The sequence below is a fragment of the Lactuca virosa genome, chromosome 9 (assembly GCF_052849685.1).
Source record: "Lactuca virosa cultivar CGN04683 chromosome 9, Lactuca_virosa_CGN04683_v6, whole genome shotgun sequence".
NCBI classification, from domain to species: Eukaryota; Viridiplantae; Streptophyta; class Magnoliopsida; order Asterales; family Asteraceae; genus Lactuca; species Lactuca virosa.
In genome coordinates this window covers 24,787,098-24,812,420 of record NC_136434.1, presented here as the reverse complement: position 1 = coordinate 24,812,420, position 25,323 = coordinate 24,787,098, and positions in this window count along the sequence as shown.

Genomic DNA, 25,323 nt, shown 5'->3' with positions numbered 1-25,323 from the left:
GAGCTCTTTAAACCAGGTGAGCTCCAAAATTGGGATTCATAAACAATCATCGATCTTCATTCGGTTCACCTCCACCACCTTTAGCCGCCATTTAGATTCATAATCGAAATTCAATCTTCAGCCCGCTCGATTCAGGTTTTCATGTTCATCCCCCAAACCAGGATTATTTCGAAAATGAAAGAGAAAGTGAAAGGGGGAGGAGAAAGATGAAGAAAAAATAGAGAGGGGATGATTGCAATTTGCAATGGCAATGTTGGAGTTCCGGTCCTAATCGAAGTTTTGTTGTTCGCCGAAGATCTTAGTTTCTAACGAAACACACACCCCAACCTGTGTTTTGTTATGTGTGGGTACGAAGATTTTACAGATGTGTGTGTTTTTATGTGAGAGAGAGAGAGAGAGAGAGAGAGAGAGAGAAAGAGAGAAAGAGAGGGAGAGAGAGAGAAAGAGAGAGAAAGAGAGCGAGAGAAAGAGAGAGAGAGAGAGCCTTTTATATTAAATAATTATATTGTCTTTCTTTTTTTAAATAAGAGAAAATCTCATAAATGGTCCCTGGAGTAGTGAAATGACGAAAATGCCCTTCACTTATGTCACACCCCCAAACCAAAACGACGGAAACGTTCGGGGCCGGAGGACGTCATGTACAGTATCATAACAATGCATAATAGTAAAACAAGCAACAACATCATCCATTGCATTAATAATATAATTCAATACAAGTGTGTTATGTATAGTTTATAAGGCACCAAAATATGAATCAAAATAAAATACGAGTCTTGAACGTGCTCCGTCTTCTCTAAACCTGGTCATCGGTACCTATCTACTGGTGACCTGAGAATACAAGTTATTTTGAAAGCGTAGATCAACATTAAAGTTGGTGAGTTCATAAGTATTTTAATGTCATTGTTTGTATAAGTTTGATGAAAGTGTTTGTAAATGTTTGATGTAAAAGTTTGTAAGTGTTTGTTGTAAATGTTTGAATACTTCCTAGAAAATCCTATATTTTCTACTAAAGTAGTATTCTACCAAGACCCTACTGTTTTATAAGTTTATTCTTTTGTAAAAGTGAGTGTTTTTCCCAAGTATGACTATCATTACCAAAATATAGTTTACATTACCGTTTATGTGAAAAGATCACAATTTCAATGTAATGGGAAAATAATGATGTACTGTAGTATTGTATATAAGTAACTACTGTTGTACTAACTACCTTAAACTAGTTTATTTAATTAAGGTAAAATGTGATGAGATTATAACCATACTTGATTGACTAGTAAAAACACGACAATCAAAGACGTCGAAATGGTATGACATTCGTCACCCGTAGACCTGCAGGTCCCACTGTAGCTAGCAGCAAGGTGTAGGATGGTCAATCCCGTATAGATCTATACACAAATTTACGATCTCCCTCCAGGAGACTCTGGTTACAAAACGTGACACAACAGTATATTGTCGTGTCATGAAGTAGTGGCTCACATAAATGTTATAGTATTCTTGTATTTGTATAGTATGTTCTCTCTGTTCTAGTGTATAGTATGTTCTCTCTGTCCTAGTGTATAGTATGTGCTCTCTGTTCTTGTTATAGTATGTTTGAACTAACTCATGTATGAACTGACTCTTGTATGTTTCATTATTCTAGAAATAGTGTGTAGTAATCCTCTAGACTATACCTATTATAGCTTACTAGTGATGTTGTTTGTATGACCGAATCATGTTTGTACACCTTTGCCAACCAAAGGTATTGAACTGATGTAAGAACTTTTATATATATACACATATACATAATATATAACTAAGATTCAAAAAACACTCGGACAAACAACCGGTACCCTAAGTCCACAACCAAACAAGGAACAGGAAATAAGGCGAGTTATCAGTCCTAAGCCCTTTCAACCTTATTTATATAACTATATTTATATAGACATGATTTTGACAATATATAAGTTTAAAAAGAGTTTTGTAAAATGATAAAGAGTTTAACATATAAAAGAGTTTATAAAAACGATTTGAAGCAGTTTGTTTGATAACACAGTTTTGAAATATAAGAAATCCACTTGTTTGATAGTTATTAATCACATGTGATTGATATAATAACTATAATGTTTTCTACTTGTATTCCCCCCCCCCCCCCCATAAAAGCATTTAAAATCATTTAAAAGATAAGTTAGAGGTATGAACTCACCTGTAGTGAGTGATTCGAATGTAAGATCGATAAAGGATGCTAAGTGCTAAGTGAAGTCTTGAGCACAAACGGATCCTATTAAGCATATAATGGCACATATATGGATATAATTAGTGTATATAACAACTAATTATGATAGGGAACCACTTTAGGGACTAGGAAACACTTGAATTGAAGTGTTACAATCACATATGATTGCACTAAAGGGGTTTACGGCCACACAAGTGTGTTCACGGCCTTGGTGTTTATGGCCAAGGTGGTTTACGGCCAAGGTGTTTACGGCCATGGTGTTCATGGCCATGGGAGTTTACGGTCAAGGGAGATCTTGAGGAGGGTTTACGGCCAAGGGAGATGTTCATGGCCGTAAACTCTTATTGTGCTTGGGAAAAGGTTGTTTTCAAGGGTGTATGTTAAGAGCTTCTATAGGATAACTAGTATATGGAAGATTACCTACGTTTTGAAGCTTGGAGGGGGGTGTTCACAGTCCAAGAACTAGTATGTGTTCTTGGTGTTCTTGGTGTAAGTGATGAAGATTTGAAGATCTACCCAAAAGAGATGAAATCATAGGGTTTCACTAGATTAAGTAAGGTATCAACTAACAAATGGAAGAAACACTTACATATTTGAAGATCAAGATGAAAATCTTGATGATAGTTGAGAGAGAGTCGAGTTTCTTGAGTTGGAAGTGTGAGATGTGGTGAAATATGAAGGAATATCATGTTTATGGGAGGAGTTTACGGCCAGCCATGAGTTTACGGCCGTAATCTCTAGTTTACGGCCGTAAACTCCAAGACTTGGAGTTTTCCGGCTTGAATGTTGCACAGTGAACTCTAGCAGATAACTCCTAACACCAAATCCTTGAATTTACTAGGCTTAGAACACTCAAACAGGCCCTTAACAATGCTAAAAGATAGCAGAAACAAGTCTGACTTGTGATTGAATTAAATGGCTTTACAAGATAGAAATTTCGGGTTGTCACAACTTAACGGCAAAAACCTGACGGAGTTAGCAAAAAGGACTAAACATCAAATGTTTTGAAAGAACATTAACCATTTGTGAAATTTTTTGAACTTAGGGACTAAACTTCAGATTTGGGAAAAAAGCACAGGGACCAAAAATGATGTTTTTTCTTTTATTAATGTAAGATAAAAAAAAGACAAAACTACAAAAATGGTCTCTGCAGTTTACCAAAGATCCCAAACTCAGTTCCTGCTATTTTTTTAACATAGATGGTCTTTGTGGTGTAGAGTGATGAACAATTGATTTGACATGCGGAATTGTAAGGAACACAATGAACATTGTGATTTGGGTGTCTAAGAGATGTATTTAATTATGAAAGGTGTTACAAAAAGGATCTAGATCTAAATCTACATAATTAACACACACTAACACTCTCAATGTTACATCTCCCAAGCACACTCTAATAGTGGTATGCAACCCACTATTTGTAGAGGTGCTAACAAATTTCTCTCTCCCACACACACATGTCACAAGGCTCCAATCCCACATGTGCAAGTGGGTCTTCTCAAGCCAAGCCTTCACTAGTCATCTAATGGAGAAATTTGTACCCAACATTCTCCCCCACAAAGTTAGGAATGGATGACTCGACTTCAATCTCCAAATAGAGCAACTTTGCGAATGAAACTCAGGAGTGACAAATTTAGAAGTGATCATCAAATCTTCAAGTCTTCAATGATTTCTCAATCCGGGTTCTAGAATGTGAAACATGACAATCCGAGCATCAAAAGGGAATTTGGAGTATTCAAATCTCCACGAATCAATTACCCAACTTTGAGCATAAAAACGCATCCCAAAAATCTTCATTATGTCCAAACCCTTCATGAAACCGGGAAAAACCCAAATCACTTCAAAATTTCCAATTCGAATCACTTCATAAACTTTTCTTTCTCAAGATCACATCAGTCTTCAAATTTGCCTAATATGAAAAAAAAAATCTAATACTTTCGAATTCTCATATTACCAATCCCCCCCCCTTTATAATCGAAATATGATTATAAAACCCAAAAGGGAATGAGAAAGCGTTCAATGTGGAATATAATATACAATCCTCCCCCTTGACACGTGGCATAAACGTTTCACACAAATCCGAAAAATCCAAAAAAATGATAATTTTTGAATTCTTCACTTCCCGGGCCGCCTTTGACTCGAAAATGAACAAACTTGTTCATATTGCTGAAAAATGCTTGCAAAAATAACCAAATTTTGAAAATCCCAGAAAAAAAATCTTCAATATTTGACAAGATTGTGATTTATGGGTAAAAAGAGTGATTTTACTGAAACTTCAAGGACCAATTGTGAAAAAATGGTTATCATCTTCCCCAAAATACGTTCCAGCAGCAAGATGTAAAACGAAAGCACGCAGCATCAACCGTCGAAACTTCTCCTTCTTTCGACTCAAAAAATCAATTTTCGACACTAATTCTTTGAGCTTTCGACTCTCAAACTATATCACTTTCGTTTCCAAGCGATTAATCTTTCAACCTTGGTTCGACTATCAGGCTTAACTTTCGATTCCAAAGCTTTGATTTTCGACTCTAACACAATCACTTTCGATTCCAATAATCTTCAAGCTTTCGATCCATGAACTTTCGATTCCAAACTCTTTGAACTTTCGACTATCAAACCAAATCACGTTCGACTGTTATATCATCCACTTTCAATTCTAAAAAAAATCTCCAGCCACTCGAAATTAATCAATCACAGTTCTCATCAGACTTTCGTTTCCACTGTCCAAATCCATCCATTACAATCCTTCGATCATTCACTAATACAGTCGAATACCCATCGTCACTTTTACCATTCGTTTCTAGACCCAGAACCCGTAATCGAAGATAAATTCCAAAAATTGAGACTTTTGATCAACTGTCATCATCTTCGTCCTGGCTGGGTGATAATCGAATTCCATCTTCCCATTCGATACCAAGAACATTTGACTCTGAGTCCAGATTTCGACCATGGAATCACAATTAAACATCGAAACTCCAAACTACCCACATACCAAAATCACAGTATAATTTCCATTCAACTCTCCCTTCGATTCTAGCAAATGTGAGTCATCAAAATTGATTTCCACTTCTGAATCGAGACTCTATGAGAACCATTCAGGTCACGAAACTCATTCACCATATAGATTTGTCAATTTTCCAACTAAACTATGAATATTTCAATCTTATGAACATCAATTTTGATTTTCTGTTTGACTTTTGCTTTGAGTCGAAATCTAAAATCGTATCCAACATTAGACATCCATTACAATCTAATTCGATTTTACTGTTCTCATATTAAAATCGATAAACACCAAATCACAAATTTTCTGAACAAATTCAGATCAAACATTCAATTCCAACTGTTCATCGATGTTCATCGCATATCATATTCAGTTTTTCGATACGAACCTGAACAACTCAATTTCTCAGGACTTTCGTCCATAAACCCCAGCCGAACTAACATCAAACACTTTTCATCTATTCTTCAGTTTATTCTTTTAGCTCCTCAATCCAAGATCAATTTTATTTCAAGTCGATTAAAGAAATATGATACCAGGGAAATCGACTTGATAAGATGAAGAATATGAACTTGTTCTTGGATTAAAACAAGAAGAAAATTTTTGAACTCGAATGGTTAATCCAAGATGAAAGAGAAACAAGAATACAACATGAAGCAGAAACACGAAATCGATGAAAAAAAATAGAAACAAATTGATAATCAACATCAATACAACATACGATTAATTTTGGAACTATCAAATCAGATCAATTTGTGATTACAAATGAGATTTCAACTCGAATTGAAGTTGTCGATGGAAACAGATATTACAGAATTACACACAAAGAAATGGGCAAACACACCAATCTTTCCAATTAAAACTACTTTTGTCTCTCCTATGTTTAATTCATGTGAATACCATCGTCTTGATATTATCCGCCACCTTTGAAGGATAGATTGAACCATTATTAAACAACTTGTCATTTCTTGCCTTCCAAATCCACCACAGAGTACCACTTAGCCGCAAAATTAAGAATATCTCCGACCTCGTTCCACTATGGCATTGTAATACGACACCATATGAAGATCCACTCCCACATTGATGTTGCAAAACTGCATCGTGTAAATAGATGCCCGGTATCTTCCTCACCGCTTCTACAATGCCTACATTGAGCAGAGTCAATTTGTACCCCTCGTTTAATCAGAGCCGATGCAGTCGGAATACGATTGAGGTTGGCTCTCCAAACAAAACAGTTAACCTTTATAGGTACATCCTTACTCTAACTGATTTTAACCCCCCTATGGTGTGGCGGGTCGGTCAATTCTTTCCCTGATCAAATCTGCGGTGTAGTAACCATCTGATGAAAGTGGACAGGTCCAGGAGTCTAGTCGGATTGTGCGATTGAAATCACCAATGAGAGCTTCAAGGGATCTCACATCATTGATCAGTGAAGACGAATTTGTAAGGGGTCGCCAATCCCAGTCCGGTCCATCTAATTTCAATATGTCCCTTACGGTGCATTTCTTGAAACGTTCCAAATGGTATAAATTAGGATAAACAATTTTCAAGGGCACATCAGTTAACCAAGTATCTAGCCAAAATAATATTTTATCACCTGCATTTGTTTGTTTTTTATTATCTCACATGTTGAAATACCTAACTGCTCCAGATCCCGTTTTGCAGAAGCAATATTACTCCAGACCCATGTGATAGACTTTTTGGACAAGTACTCCGCAGGTTTAAATTGTGAGTTGTGAATACCGGTAATTACTCGGCTCCAGAGGGCTGTAGAATCAAGTCTGAGTCTCCACCACTATTTGACTATGAGAAATAAGTTTGAAGCACGTAATGAACCGACCCCAAGCCCACCACTTTCTTTGGAAGCAATTACTCTTTCCCATGAGACCCAATTGATCTTTTTTCTGTTTTCACCACCTCCCTATAAAAATTATCTTTGAATCTTCTCGAGTGAGTTTAGTAAACCAGCTGGAGTAACAAAGAGTGAGAAATAATATGTTGGGAGATTGCCCAAGACAGCTTTCAGAAGTGTGAGTCGCCCACCGAAGGAGAGTGTTTTGGCTTTCCCATAATGAGAGTTTGGAACGGAATCTCTCAATGATCGGAGTCCAATTCTTTTGACGATTCATATTAGCACCCACCGGTACCCCGAGGTAAGTAAATGGTAACGAGGGCGGTTCACAACCCAACGGAGTAGCCCAGCATGAAGTTTCATGTGATGTGGCATAAATTCACTTACTTTTGTCATGATGATTTGAAATTCCCAACATGTGATTTGCAAACCAACATGTGGCCTAGCATGAAGTTTCATGTGGTTTGCAAACCACATGTCAGCAAAAAAGATCATACATGCACGTTTTGCAAACCACATTGTAACATCCCAAAATTCAAGACTAAAAATTTCATTTTTAATTAAGTTATTATAAAACCAACATTATAAAAACATTCATAATAACATCCCATGTCAAAACCCAAGTGTCAATAATCAAAACATGTTATCATAAAACAATAACAGAGTGAAATCAGATAGTGGCAAACCAGACAATTATCACAAAGACAATCATCTCATACATAATCACCTACTGGTGGGCCGGCATTGGTTCCTTAGACCCACCTCTACTGGAAGGTAACTCACCTCGCACTGGTTGAAGTCCCGCAGACAAAACTCTAGCTGCTGGATGACAGATTCCCGAACTGTCAACCATCAAAATAACACCCAATTAGTAATTGGGTTCCAACATATATCCATAAGTCCATGATTGGGGTAAAAGGCTACTTTACCCCCATCTTAGCTTGATTCAAGCTCAAGGCCCAATCCAAGGCCCAAAAGTCAAACTATGAATCAAAACCCAACATATGGCCCAATTTTCCAAATTGGGCCCAAACCTCTACATGGTCTTACCCTAAGGCCCAACCATTTAGTCCAGTCCAAACATTTGGCATTCCAATTGTCCAACCTCTTATAATCCTCAAGGCCCAGTTATCGCCCATCTATGGCCCAATTTTCCAAATTAGGCTCAAACCCTCACATGGGCCTTACCCTAAAGCCCGTCCATATATTCTTAGTCCATATGATTGTTCTTGGATGGCCTATCAATAGCCCAATCACCAAAGCCCAATAGAAAGGCCCAACTTAAGGCCCCAGTAAGATTAGGGTTTTCACATAAAATGACGATTAGGGTTAAGTGTTTCCTACTTAACCCATTAAGGACTTAATCCATTAATTCCATCAATCTACTAGGTCAATCATGCAGTGTGGTCGGGCTTAATACATAATCCAAATCCGGTCATCCAAAAATTTGGGTCCCGACACACCAAAACCCATATATCCAAAATTAGGGTTTTCTAAACCCTAATTAGGGTTTCCAACCCAATCACAACCCAATTAGGGCCAAAAGCTAAGTCTTTAGATCAATTAGGGTTTCATTAGGCCCACTAGGGTTTCATAAGTTGGGCACCACCCACTACCACCTCGGGTAGTGGTGGTCAACGGCGGCTCACGGAAGCGGCCACCACCTCACGGTGGTGGTTATGGTTCTAGTCCAATTATGTCCAAACATCCCAAAAGCAGTCTAACACAAGCAAAAGCACACCACCACCCAACACGGCGGCAGGTGGCGGCAGGAGGCGGCAGCCACCCCCTCACGGTGGTGGTTTTGAGTTTTCTTTGATTATTTTGTCACTGATTACAACATACAACACCAAATCCCAAATAAACACACACTAAGATAAACACACACACACACACAACCACCCTTGTAGTGGCCGGAGGTGGTACATGGTGGCAGCCACCACCTCACGGTGGTGGTGGCGGCTGTTCTTGTGAATTCCGGCCAAACGACACCTCACACAACACACACTAACAACAGAAACACACCCACACTTGGACTTAGATCTTGAAGGGGGAAAACGGTGACGGCGGTGCGACGAAAGGACCGATGAAACGAACCAACGGCGGCGCCGACGCTACGAATGGTCGTAATACGGGCTGAGGCAGTCAACGGAAGAAGCATGAAATAAAAGGAGTAGCAACGGGGACCAACTAATGGTCTCTTCCGATCGTCTACTGTCATGGCGCTCCATGGCATCCTTTGTCTTCAGCTGTGGTGGTTGCGGCGGAGGAGATGGTGGCAACAGGAGCGGCGTAACACCGGAACAGAAACGGGGAATGAAATGGGTGAGGTTTGTTTTCTCTAACCAAGACGGTAGCAGCGAAAGCCAAGCTTTGTCGTCGTCGGCGGCAATGGAACAGCAGCAGCGGTGGCGCCACCGGCCGGAGATAGCAGCGGTAGTACTCGACTGGTGGTTCCCGGTCTTCCTAACTCGTACGTCATGGACCCATGGCGGTTGCCTTCGCCGACAGCAATGGTTCGCCGGTGGCTTGGTTGGTCGGAGAAGCAAGAGAGTAGGGTGGCGGCGGATGGTGGGAGACATATGGGTGGCGGCTGTGCACTCTCTTAGGGTTAGCGTTTAGGGAGGGTTATATACCCCGACACTTGAAACTTTACTCCATAATGACAACAATGGTCCCTCCGACTCCTTTTTCTTTCAAAACAAATCCACAATTTACCCTTTTAACCCCAGCCAACCAAAATCCCTTCAAATTAAGTCCAACATTTTACCAAACAGCCCCTCCCTCTACAAAACCTTTTCAACTTAAGTCCTTATGTTACCAAATGGCCCTTCCTTTACAAAACCTTTTCAACTTAGGTCCAAAATTTACTCTTTAGCCCCTGCTTTCATAAATCCTTTCATATTAAGTCCCATACTTACCAAACACCCCCTGTCTTCTAAAAATCTTTACAAAATAAATCTCAAATTTTCACTTTAACCCCCGAATAATCCAAATTATAACATTTGGCTCCCCAAAACCAACACCCCACTAAATATTATGGATTTTAGGGCTGTTATTCGTATTAATTTTATTTATTTATTTATTTAATAAACGAGGTGTTACAACTCTCCCCCACTTAAATTAGATTTCGTTCTCGAAATCATTCCTTACACGCCAAACCACTCAAGTAACATGGCCACAATCCTGGGTTCAGCCTAGCCTTCCCAAGATAACCGTGACCAACCTTAGCAAGGCCCTAAAACCCGCAGATGAACGAATTCCTTGCAACATGATCCCGTTTACTCCGTTTGAGATCTGTAGTCTCGAGATAGTCTGACTCCCTGACAGACCGCCCATACTGAACCATTATCGTTGAATCCAGTCCACTTGTCTCTCAACTGACTACTCAACTTCTGATAACTCGAGGTTTCCACTCGAAAACAGAGTCACAGACCTAATTATCATTGCAGATCACTTATACTTGGCCAAGGCTCAGATAATCCCACAGTGAGTGACTTAGCACTTCCCAATCAATCAACTATTCCGTCCGTACTTGCAACCTAAAGCACAAATACTAATACTACCCAAACACTGAAACTGCCTGAAATAGTATGCTGCCTCCTGGTTGTTCTCCAAAATCCACCCGACCTCCCTGGTCTCAATTCGTTCGCCAATCATCTGAAATACCGGGTTCCGGCCCGGTTGCGGAGCCAAATGACTCCCACTTAGTCGCCTCATGAAATCCTTCTCTGGAACTAGTTGCCACTAGTTATCATGCCACTGTAGCTCTAACGACCTTCTGATCTAACCGCGCGGGTTCATACGTCGAGTCCTGACGTCACCATATCCAAGGCTAAAAGTGATTGCTACCTGACCAATGGTAGCCTTATATCACAAACGACCTTAAGCAGTCCATTGCTTCCTTGATCTCATAACTGTAGTGGCGTTCCTACAGTCTTATCACTGGCTCTACCAGGTCTAATCCCTCTGGGGAAATCCATAAACCAATCTCTGGATTTGCCACGCCCTCACTGCTTCACCCGGACTAGTGGGTACTACTGTTCCTTCCGCGTTCTAACAACACGCTCATGCAATCTACCAACCTTGTGAATGCTACGGCTACACCTGCAGACTTACAACACTCTAGCACTATCTGCCAACCTTGTGAATGCTACGGCTACACCCGCAGACTTACAACACTTCTAGCATTATCCACCAACCTTGTGAATGCTACGGCTACACCCGCAGACTTCCAACACTTCTAGCATTATACGCCAACCTTGTGAATGCTACGGCTACACTCGCATACTTACAACACTTCTAGCACTATCTGCTGCTAGTGAATTCTACGGCTACCCCCGTAGTCTTACAACACTTTCCATACTATCTGACTGTTAGTGAATGCTACAGCTACCCCCGTAGTCATACAACACTTTCCATACCGGGTCGGACACGCACTCGACCTAACACTCAACTGAACTTGAATTCTAATTGAACCTCTAACCTGGTTCCCTAAACCTATTATCCGATACCAAGGAAAAGCGTGAACCAAATGTTGGAACGTTTTCTAAACTCCCAACTCACCCAATCCTCAACCTAGACGGCCACTCGACCGCCTTTCCCCCTGACGGGGATGCGAAACTCATCCTAGTTTCACACCAATTTCTACTCCTGAATACCTGATCGATTCTCCCCCACTTAGATTCAACTAAGTCTTCACGGCACGTGAGAAATGAAGGATTCCCAATCCTTATTGCTTTCTAACAATCCACTGATGACAACTTGTGCTTACCAATTCTAGCGATCAATCACCGGTTAAACCCTAAGATCGCCCATCCTCTGAAATCTTGAAGAGTACTCTTGAAATCTGGTCCAATCTGACACCTTAATCCACCTCCCAAGCTGACAACTGGAGGCCTTAATCTTCACTCTGGCTGACGAATCCTCGTTCCCACTTCCAATCTCGCAGCACCACTGAACTTTAACCGAACACAGCCCATGCGAAAATACAATTCTCTTGATCATCCAATGACCAACCACTTATGCATCTAACACCCGCAACCGACAATACCATCTTCATGCTACCCGTCCTTTCCTAGCAACGGTAGTGCCTTGAACTCCAAAGTTCTTCCCTAGGAAATTGTCAACCATGCCCGAACAAATGATAGAACCATTGAACTCTGACTTCACTGGAGAACTATCACTCTAACCCTTACCGAATATCCTCTAAATAATACTCCTGCACAGATCCCGACAAAGATCCGGAATGATAAGGGTACACGCGGAACCCACTCCGCAAGATACGTCCCTCTGTAGGTTCATCAAGGACTTTTCGGCATGCGGAATGGCATATAATAATCCTTGATAACCCAGACAATAGCAGAGAACCGACTCGAGATCTGACTTATCCAAACTCATTCACAATTCCAAAGTGATACAGATTCCCGACATCCACCTAGTAGCAGTAGAAGATGACATACCCGCAACATCTGGAGGAATCCTGATCACCTTCTCCAGAGATACTTCGACCCTCCTGAGATTATGGTGCAAAACTCCCTTTCGATCCCGATGACAGGAACTAACAATAGGATCCTCCTTCCTGAAGGATTCTAAGGATCCACAGGCTTTGGGCTCCGGGTGAGCCCCTAACTGCCCCACAACTAATTTCGGCCTGATAGGGGCCCTGTGCTTTCAGTAGTAGGGGCCCAATACTACCTTCCACACCTACCCATACTTTCCTCAAGAATCATCCTGAATCCTCCAAGTCACCTTCTCAAAGTGATACCCTGAACGCTTGCTAACATCGCAACCAAATCCACTAAATCACTTCCTAGACTTTCCTAGTTTCTCGAACTCACCCAGTCCTCAGCTGCTGAAGGATTCCTACTAATGTCAACTAGCTACCTCATGAATATAGCCACATGCAACAGAGATCAGATAATCCTTCGAGTAACAGACTCAATCCTAGAACGGTTAGACTCAGATGAGAGTTGCGCAATAGGCCAAATCCATCACTCTGAGATTATCCAGCCTGTGTCACATGTGAATTAGCATATTCACTTAGTAGCTAGCTCACATTACTAAGAGTCCCATAAAGCACAAAGCAAGCAGCATTCAGACAACGGAAAATCTAACCAAAATATTCCAATCAAATCATTATATCCTCTTATCAGGAATCCATACTGGCATGAGATGATAAGGCTCATACAATCAGGCATAACCTAAACAGGATATCCTATCACTAACTGATCAGTACTATCATGCAGCTCAACAAGCACATACAGCAGGCATATAAGGCATCTTAATAGATCCTTAGCCATAGTCTAGCATACAGTTCTCATACACATAAAGTAGGCATATAAGGCATCCTTCCTAGATCCTCAGCCTTAATCTAGCATGCAGTTCTCATAATCATATCATATCATAACATAACATGTATGGGTATCTTGGGGAAAACTTACTTGAGCTCGGTTGATTGCACACATCACACACCTTGTTCTTTTCAAATTTCTTTTCCTTTTTCAAACTTCTTTTTATAAAATGATTTTTTTTCTTTTGAATTTTTTTTCATACCAAGTCCTCAGTTTGAGTCCAGACACACCCGAGAGTGTGCCCGAATCCCTCAAACCAAGGCTCTGATACCAACTTGTAACATCCCAAAATTCAAGACCAAAAATTTCATTTTTAATTAAGTTATTATAAAACCAACAGTATAAAAACAATCATAATAACATCCCATGTCAAAACCCAAGTGTCAATAATCAAAACATGTTATCATAAAACAATATCAGAGTGAAATCCCAAAGATCTCATGTGCGGAAAATCATAGTGTGATGCGCTACGATCGAGCCGACTCCTTTCCTTTGAAAACGAAGTACCTGAAACCAAAATTGTAAACCGTAAACACGAAGCTTAGTGAGATCCGCTATCATACCACATAATCACATACTTGTAGGCATATCTGGGTACCCGGCCTACCCTGTCAGGCATATCTGGGTGCCCGACCTACCCTGTCAAGCATATTTGGGTCCTCGACCTACCCTGCCAGGCATATCTGGGTGTCCGACCTACCCTGTCAAGCATATCTGGGTGCTCGACCTACCCTGCTAGGCATATCTGGGTGCCCGACATACCCTCCGGTTTATTTCAACTGGTTACGGGGACAATTTCACCCCTACCACTACCACATAATAACATAACATAAACATACTGTCAGGCATATCTGGATGCCCGACCTACCCTCCGGTTTATTTCAACCGGTTATGGGGACTATTTCACACCTACTACTACTAACACATATAACAGAGCATCCTAGCACATAAAGCATATCAGATAGTGGCAAACCAGACAATTATCACAAACACAATCATCTCATACATAATCACCTACTGGTGAGCCGGCATTGGTGCCTTATACCCACCTCTACTGGAAGGTAACTCACCTCGCACTGGCTGAAGTCCCGTAGACAAAACTCTAGCTGCTGGATGACAGATTTCCGAACTGTCAATCATCAAAATAACACCCAATCAGTAATTGGGTTCCAACATATATCCAACCCATGATTGGGGTAAAAGGCTACTTTACCCCCATCTTAGCTTGATTCAAGCTCAAGGCCCAATCCAAGGCCCAAAAGTCAAACTATGAATCAAAACCTAACATATGGCCCAATTTTCCAAATTGGGCCCAAACCTCTACATGGTCTTACCCTAAGGCCCAACCATTTACTCCAGTCCAAACATTTGCATTCCAATGGTCCAACCTCTCATAATCCTTAAGGCCCAACTATGGCCCATCTATGGCCCAGTTTTCCAAATTGGGCCCAACCCCTCACATAGGCCTTACCCTAAAGCCCATCCATATATTCTTAGTCCATATGATTGTTGTTGGATGGCCTATCAATAGCCCAATAGAAAGGCCCAACTTAAGGCCCCGGTAAGATTAGGGTTTTCACATAAAATGACGATTAGAGTTTTCACATAAAATGACGATTAGGGTTAAGTGTTTCCTACTTAACCCATTAAGGACTTAATCCATTAAGTCCATCAATCTACTAGGTCAATCATGCAGTGTGGTCGGGCTTAATACATAATCCCAATCCGGTCATCCAAAATGCGGGTCCTGACACACCAAAACCCATATATCCAAAATTAGGGTTTTCTAAACCCTAATTAGGGTTTCCAACCCAATCACAACCCAATTAGGCCCAAAAGCTAAGTCTTTAGATCAATTAGGGTTTCATTAGGCCCACTAGGGTTTCATAAGTCGGGCACCACCCACTACCACCTCGGGTAGTGGTGGCCAACAGCGACTCACGGCGGCGGCCACCACCTCACGGTAATGGTTGTGGTTCTAGTCCAGTTATGTGCAAACATCCCAAAAAACGTCTAACACAAGCAAAAGTTCACCGCCTCCCAACACGGCGGCTGGTGGCGGCAGGAGGCGGCAGCCACCACCTTACGGTGGTGGTTATGAGTTTTCTTTGATTATATCGTCACCGATTACAACATACAACACCAAATCCCAAATAAACACACACACACACAACCACCCTTGTGGTGGCCGACGGTGGTACTTGGTGGCAGCCACCACCTCACGATGGTGGTGGTGGTTGTTCTCGTGAATTCCGGCCAAACGACACCTCACACAAAACACACTAACAACAGAAACACACCCACACATGGACTTCGATCTTGAAGGGGGGAAACGGTGACAGCGACGCGACGAAAGGACCAAAGAAACGAACCAGCGGCGGCGCCGGCGCTACGAATGGTCGTAATACGGGCTAAGGTAGTCAACGGAAGAAGCAGGGAAGAAAAAGAGCAGCAACGGCGACCAACTAATGGTCTCTTCCGATCGTCTACTGCCATGGCGCTCCATGGCAGCCTTCGTCTTCAGCTGTGGTGGTTGCGGCGGAGGAGATGGTGGCAACAGCAGCGGCGTAACACCTTTCATAATCAAATACATCTCTTAGACACCCAAATCACCATGTTCATTGTGTTCTTTACAATTCCGCATGTCAAATCAATTGTTCATCACCCTGCAATTGGTACATGTGGTTGCGGCGGAGGAGATGGTGGCAACAGCAGCGACGTTATGAATTGAATTCATACGGGTATTTTCGTATTTTCAGGTATAAGAGGAGGATTCAAACTTGAGACCTCCTCCCCCTCTCCCTCATTAGCCAAATCCCTACCCAACTAGACTAGAATCAAACTTCTTTTATATTTCCAAAAACTAATTAATATTATCTAAAATCGTAAAAACATTAATAATAAAAAAATTAAGAAAACATATTTTTACAAAAAACTTTTGTTTATAGAACAAAATATATTTTTAGCGTATTGTAAAAAAATAGACTTTTTACACACTATTTATATGTTTTTTACGTATTGGTTTTACGTAAAATATTTTCTTTTATGTATTTAAAAAAAAATACTTTTTTATATAATATGTTATTACATTGTTATGATCTTAAAACGTAAATTCATGTTTTCATAAAAAAAATAATTTTTTTGCTTCCACGTAAAAAATAGGTTTTTTTTGCTTTCACGTAAACAAATAGGTTTTTTACGTATTTATTTATGTGTTATATGTTTTTTATGTATTAAAAAGTATGTTTTCGTATAATATGTTATTACGTTGTTATAATCTGAAACTAAAGACGTTCAAAGTATATTTCAGTCCTTAACGGATGAAAGTTGACAATGTCGGTAAAAATGACAATCCATGCAAGTTTTGCAAACCACAGGGACCATCTACCCCAAAAAAAATTAGCAAAGACTGAGTTTGTGACTTTTGGTAAACCACATGGACCATTTTTGCAGTTTTGTCAAAAAAAAAATTACCAAATTTTCTTGCAAAAGAAAACAATCACCATTGTTTTTTCTTATATCACGCGAATCACAAGGTTTCATTCATAAATATATAGAACATATTGTATTTTATAATTTTAATGATTTTGATTTTTAATCATATTTGTATAGAGATAAGTAATTTAAATACATTTGTAATAATCTATAAACATAATTGTAATCATAAAATGAAGAAAAAAAACATAATTTAAAAACATAATCATATATGAATAAACTTGTAATCCTAAATGAAAAAATTCACCCAACCCACATCAAACTGCTCATTAGGCCATCCAACCTCGACTACTAGGTATGTTTCATTTAATGAAACGTTATATGAATTGTGTAATCTTTATTGAAATTATTTCCACTCAACATCATATTATATAGGTAATATCAGATGGTCCTTTTAAACTTTTTACCATTCCAAACTTTACACTAACTCACTCTTTTGGCGTATCTAATGATCCTATGCATTTGCACGATTTTGGGTTATTTGAGGTCAACTTTGTTTTCGTGCTAATCCTCGGTATCCTACATTAGCCAAATGATATATGGACCATCACTTGTTACTATCCATTTGAATAATTCTTTGCATTTCACATTGATTCAATTTATTTTGAAGTATGAAAATCACTCGTACATAACTACAAAGTAACCACGATTATTGAACCTCAAGTTTGGTCAATCTCGGAGTGGTTATCTTCGGTTGATAATTGTCATCTTGCAAACTAGAGAGCGGGGAGGTTGGAAGTGATTGGGATCATTACATGTTGGATACTATGGAAGTACAAGAATGTTCTTCTTTTTGGTTTGGGTCAGATGAGGAAAAGTAATTCGGTTCATATCATAATACTTTGTTATTTTTTATCGTATAATAGTCATTATTCGAATTGTAATGCTATTTGATTTGACCGGTTAAAAAACTCGTAATTTTCTCTAGCCTAGTGATTACTAGGCTCTCGTTTTTATGTAATATAGGTACTATAAATTTCATATGAAGTACTTTCTTAATGTAAAAGCCAACCCATTTTGGAAATGTTTATTGCATTTTGGAGTAGGGTTTGTTGGGTTTTTGGTATAGTACAACATCCTATGGTGCACATACAACCCTAAATGCCTTGGATCTATGTTTTCTCTAATTATACATGCAATATTGTTTCCAAAGCATTAAGCCTACAACTAGCATGCAATTGACATAAACAACATAAAAGTGAGTTATAGAATTACCTCTTGGTTGCAGCTTGTAGACATTGGCCTTTAAGAACTTAGTGCCTCAAGTGTTGCACCTCAAATGGTTCACAAACACCATGAACAATTGGAAGACAAATGAGAGAGAGGTTAGGCACCACAAATCGTCCATACTCTTGCAATATCACTCTTATGTCCGATTTTGGCTAAAGGGGTGCTCTATATATATGTTAGGAATCCAAGAGTCATGGGTAAACCCTAATACATACTCTTAGGCTTATTATCCATGATCCATGATTCAAGTGGGCTAACTCTTTATGGATTCTTCCATAAACTTAGTCCATCATGTATCATAAGCCCACAATATATATATATATATATATATATATATATATATATATATATATATATATATATAATTTACACAATTAGTTCCCATTAATTTAATTAGTCTCTTTTGATCACTAAATTAAATCCAAATTAATTCTTGATCAATACTAATTAAATCGTATGATTTCATATTAATATATTAGAACTTATAATATATTAATAAATCATAAATAACCTTTTCTCAAAAGTCCATCCTATCAAATTGTCCCGGTGAAGGCAACCCAAATGGACCATGCTACTCTCGGGTCAAGTACATACCAATTATAGTTATGGGCTTAGACACCTAATCCCACAGTCTCCCACTTGGATCAGTCTAATAACTATTATTGAAAGTACGACTCCAAAACCCGACTAGCAATCGTAGCTCTTAAAAGTCGTTGTCGAACTCTGAACAAATCAAATGACGCGTCCATTAGATAAGGAATCATATATTCCTCCATTCTAGATATCGTATGAACTGAGACATGGATTATAATCATTCTCTCTGTTCATGTGTTGTTTCCCAATTTCCGATTTATGACGACCGGCTAATTGAACAAATCAAATCAGTCCAAGCTTGGCCAAGCGCTTAGGTTTGTCATCACTAAATCATCAAGGGGCCCACAGATATCGCTTTTATCCCCGTTGGGTAAAAGGAACGGATAAACTTCGACTCATATGCTTGCTCTATTTACTCATCAAATTACACACAACAATACGTTTTATAACACCGAGTTACCGGTGCGTTTTTTATCAATGTGCAACCGACTTGTAAACTGCAACTCACATGTCTTGGTTTCAAGAATATAAGATATTATCGTCTCATGATCACTCGTGATAAAATCCATGAAGTGATACAAATGAGTGTGGGTTGAATCCAATACTCAAATCTTATTACATGAGTACTCATGAATATTGCAGCAAACTTGTGTTATGTCTAACTCCTTAGACAATCCTACAGACCCATTCATGACAGTCTAGCTTCAATACCTACTTCCAAAGTATTTATCGACTGTGGATGGTTTGAATAACCTAGTTATTCCGGAAGTCAAAACGTGCAAAGTGAAACACAAGAATAATACTAATCCTATATGCCCCCAAAACTTTTGAGTGCAAATAAAACACCTTTTATCTAATCACCATATTGATTACTCATTATTCAATATATAATGTTTCGAATAATCAACTTAATACTTGAATAAAAAAACAATAGTTATCCCATGCTCCAAGCATGCACACTATGTTTGCCTATGGTCATTTCTTTGTGAAATTGATCAATTGACAACATTTCAATGATGCTCATTTCACAATTCCAAATCCTTATGATAAATGCAAGAATACCAAGTTCTTGCCATTTACTGAAATCTGTTAGCTTCTAAACTTATATGCAATGATCCTCTTGTAATGACTATGCACAAAAGTCATAGAGACTTGGCAACAGACATTACAAAGTATTCCAATGGAGAGCAATTCCATGGAAACGAAGTCTCACATTCAAAGTACATTCCTTTGAACATCCTTTTTGCATTAAGTTTTCTAATCTTACACAGATTTAAAGAATAACTTCCACTTATGGAAACATTTCCATATTCCCATTTTGACTATCACTTCTGAACAAGAGTCGCCTCTTTTCAGAATATGTCAATATGGTCCTTCCAAAAATTTTCAAAATACTTCCAACTGTCCATGAGCAACCAATCTGTGGTGGACCTGACCAGCGCACAACCAAGTGTACCCAATCCCCTAGTCCTTCACTTGACTCACATATACATGTGAACAAGGAAATAGTCTTATTTCCCAAAGATGAAAATTCTCATTCATCACACAATACAACTTGCATGATTCCAAGTTTCTATCCAACTGAAACTTGGGTGATGAGAATCTTTCCTTATTTGGTAAATTCTGACACTGCCACAAACGAAAGAATCAAATCCATTTTCCAATATTTCTATCAATGGAAACATATAAGCAACAGTTTTCACAAATGCTATTGTAAGGAAACTTAAAATAAGATAAAATAAAAAAAAACTTTTCTTTATTTATAAAACTGCGGAAAAACTTTTCCTTACAATGCAATTACAAATGAAAACTATGTTGTTATCTATTCCTAAGCAATCTATCACAACTCTTAAGCAACGGCTCAAAATTCTGATCACCGAACCATGTGATCGAAATCCATCTCTTCCGATCAGAATCAGCTTATTCTTCCTTTAAGTTTCCTTTCTTTTCTTCGATTATCCAAAACATCAAAATGTAATTACATTACATCATGTATTAAGAATCTCCAAATAGGAACTTAATAGAGTTAGATATTGGACTTACCTGAAGTAGAGTCAAACTTTTTGACTTTACCATCCTTATAATCTTTCAGGTAAATAGAGTAGCTTCGCAACCAATGTCCCTTCTCTTGGCAATAGGAACATATAGACCTTTTGGGAATAGTATACTGGACTATCTCAGACTTAACCTTTCTCTTTACCATTTGGTCAATTGACTTTACCATGGCCGATCCCTTTCCATTGGGAAGAGAAAGCTTTTCTGGACTTCCAATGTTACCATTGTCAATGTCCATGGAAGTTTGGGGAGTAGACATTCCAATCAAATTTGCTTTACCAGTGCACCAAATCATTGTTGATTCAGCAGCAACAAACAAATAGGTAAGATCGATAATGGTCATGTCGTGGTCTGTCATATAGTAGTCCTTAATGAACCCGCTATATGACTCAGGAAGTGATTGGAGAACCCAGTCAACAGTCAACTTCCTTGAGACTTCGACACCCAACTCTCCCAGCCTGTCAATATGTAACTTCATCTCCAAGACGTTGGCACATACAGACTTCCATCTATGTGTTTGCTTGCCAATAGGGCTTAAGTGACCTTAAACTTTTCAAGTCTTTGAACTTGTGGGTTAGGGAGAATAATTGGAGGAGGTGGAGGAAGTGAAGTATGATTTCCAGTCCCATTAATGCACGACAAAGGGATTAATCTTTCACCTTGATCGCCATGTGGGATATCATCTTCATTAGAAAGCTTTTTCTAAAAGGATAAGGAAGACCATAGTTGTCAGAACTAGCCATCTATGAGGGAGAAATTCAAGTTAGTTGATTTAAGTCCTTAATATAACACCCAAAACGAAATATTAAGGCTAGGACCCAACACAATATTCTACAATTGCGAAAAAGGGATGTTGTAATCCAATTGTAGAATATTTGAAGGTAGGTAAATGACGATTTACCAATTTCCACCATGAAAAACGAAATAGATTATTAATTTTTAATTGTATTTGAAATTCCTAGATCCTTTGAGATTCATTGAACTTTTCAATGGCATGTTAAAATCTTGATTGTGCCCTTCAAGTTTGTGACTGGGATGCCGAGGATCACAAACAAGGTGTGTATAACCATGCAAATTAGCTTGGTACACCCAATGTTACAAATCACCTAATCAATGTTTCGGTTAACCACACACGCTCCATTGATCCATGATTAACATCAAGTTACCCTTTGCCATACATTGTCAGTCCCAGATTAGTGTGTCGGTTAAGCACACACGCTCCACTAACGACTTAACAAGGTGCAAAGTGTAATTTCATGGATTAGCACCAATTCCACATTTTTCCTAAAGTAACTAAGATTGGGAATTTAATAAAAGTTTAGTTACTTTATATTTTTCATTATACTTTTAATGAGGGAGAATCTATGTCCTATCCTACCCGTTCGGCTAACGACCCTCCACCTGTAAGGTCCTAAAACGGATCTTTACCAATGATCAAGCAATCAAACAATCAAAATAAGAATAGAAGAAGAAGATTAATCAAGCTTGCACACGTTTATTGCAGTAAAACGTCTGGTACAACTCGATACAGTAAACCGTAAACTCTCTGGCATCAACAACCAAACAATGACCTACAACTCCTCTATTTATACTAGACTTGGGCCGCAAACTGGGTTTACGGCCGTAAACTCTCTATCTGACCGTAAACTGCTAAACAACCCACAAAATGACTTTAAAGACTCATAAGAACAAATACAATGAAAGCCTAGACCAAACCATTAACTGGACCCTTCAATCTCCCCCTTGGTTTGGTGCTAGCTTGGACTCAGTCTTTATCAACCACCAGCACGTCTGACTTTCCCATAGCTCCATACAACATCTCTTTTCTGATAATGTCAGCGACCATGGCAGTGTACTCCTTAGCAATGGGCTCAAAAATGTCTTCAGCAACCTTGATCTGATGATGAGAGAGCTGATGTATATCCCACTTTCCGAACTGTAGCAGATCTCTCTTATCATACAAGCGAATACAACCCTCTTTAAGCTTGATGACAGCAGAAGCTGTAGTTTCATCAAACACCCAGTATTGCATGGATTGTAGAGATCCATCTGGATGGTTCTGAACAATAGGAATCTTCTTAACTTGATTAGTAGCGGGCCACATCACAGACCGAAGAGGCTGATTGGTTTTGGGATCAATGACACTTGGGTATATCTTGATAATAGACTATGCATTCTTCATTGAAGGAAAACCCTTTACCACTTGATTTTCCAAAAATAACTTGAACTGAGTCGCCTTGGGTTCATTTGATGGATTTGCAAAAGGAGCCTTAGACAACTCCGCAAGATCAACCCTGGTCCAAGAGTGGAAGTCGTGAGCATCTTTATACAATTCGGTATTTCCACTCTTCCTTCTTACGATCCACATTTTCAGAGGGTCATGGAATCCCCATGAGATGATCCCTGACCTATCACCATAAACGTCTCTGAAGCGATTTCCTCCAAGATCCGTAAAGGTGATGTTTGGTTGATCCCCGGGAGCATTATGATCCGAGCTCTTCTTGAACAAAAATTGACCCTTCTCAGCAGACTTGGCTAGTTTAGCACGTTCTAACGCCACGACATTCGGAGCCTGTACTGGTTCTTTGTCAAAACGATCGACAATAGTGGTTGTTCTTGTAGGTGGTGGAGCTATGGGAGCATCTTGATTGGGAAGATAGATCTTTGGCTCATCGACTGATGACTTAAATTTGTCGCCAAAATCATCTTCCAGCTTCTTCTTTAGATCGTAGTAGCTGGCGGTCAACAAACCAAAATGCGTCTGAAGATCAGTGATCTGCTTTGTCTTCAGAGCCTTATCTTCAAGAAGATCAGCAACTTGAATATTGAGCTTGGTATTCTCAGTTTGAAGATCTGTAACTTTGATATCAATCTCGATATTTTTCTGATTCAGCACACCGATCTCCTTCTGAAGTCCAAGGATTGTAGGATTCTCTTCTCCAGATCTGCCATCCCCAATAGATATTCCTTTACCACGTGAGGGAGGCGTTGTGAATTGTTCTTCAGCCAAATGCATGGCTAGCCTCACAGAAGCAGCGTCATGATCTGGCCTAGAAGGAGAGAAATCTGTGGGGAAGGAAGATCCACCAGCTTCATAGAAAGTACTAGGACCTTCACTGACAGGTTCAGATGAAACGATAGCAGGAGTGGTTGTTGGTGCAGTTGACAAACCTTGAAATATACCCGAATCAAGGATTCCCTGTCTAGGGTCAAGTCTTCTTCTCTTTATCGGAGGTTGAGAGGCCTGCGTAGTTGTGCGATCACTCTCCAATGGCTCAGATGTAGGTAAAACAACATCAAGGGGAGGAATCCCTGACACTGTCACCATAGGAATTGCTATTTCTGCCAATGGATTGGTAAGAGGAGGCGTAGCTTCGAGAACGTCTTCATTTTCCCTTATCTTTGTTGTTGGATGAGCAACTTCATCGATATTGTCAAGTAGCGTGTTGAGGTTTTCACCGGTCATGAAGTCTTCATTACTACCAAAATTTAAAGGAATTTAATCCTTATCGAACCCAGTGAGATCGAGGTCTTCATACAAATCAGTCTTCGTTCCGCTTTTTGAAGACCCCTCATTATAATCACTTTGGGCCTGAACAGATGTCAATTCATGTTCCTCAGCTACTTGTGCATTAGGAGCTGGAGCATTTTCTTCTTCATCATGATCCGACACTGTGATGACATCTTCAGAAATAACCCTCTCTGAAGAAGTAGGCTCAGAGGATGCTTTATCTGACGTTCCATGAGACTCGGATGACTCATTCAGCTCAGCAAATCTCCCAAACTTCACAAGGGGATGCAATCCTCGGAAAACGACTTTGCCCCTTCGATTCTGCTTTATAAGCCCAACAGTGTGAGGACCTAACGACTTCATATCTAGGATTTCTCCCTCTTTGACCATCTCCGGAAATTGAGTGTCAATGAACACCTGGATGAACCTAGGGTACAACAAGAAAGAATCTCTGGTATCCCGGTTTATAGCATTGATGTTTACTATGAACTCATCCAATATAAACTTTGAGAAGTTGAAGTCGATTCCTGCAGCTAGTGAAACAATTGCCCCTGTGTTCCTCTGCAAGATCTCATCAGCACCTGACCTTTTGCCCGAGATACAGCTCACAAATACATGAGCCAAGAATCTCTAGTAGGGTGGCAGAAGCATTTTCACAGTGGGAGGATAGATGCCTTCATACCCCCATCTTCTTGAGAATCTTTTGCACATCTTCAATCCCGATCTCAGTAGGAAAATCAGGTTGATCATCAATCAGTAATGTTTCTCTGATGTACTGCTCAGTGATCATAATCTTGCATTCTTTCACAACAGCTTCAACAGTAACTGCTCCATTGTTGTCTCTTGTCATCTTAGCAGTCTGCCAGAACTCCCTGATAATTCTCTGATAGACGACTGGGTTCACAGTAATTGTAGAGGCTAGGCAGCATTCTTTCAGCCTGTAGATCATCGACCTGGAATCTCCATGAGCAGCAGGAGGATCAGCCAGTACAATAGCCAAGTTATGCATGTCAGCAAACTTCAAACTTG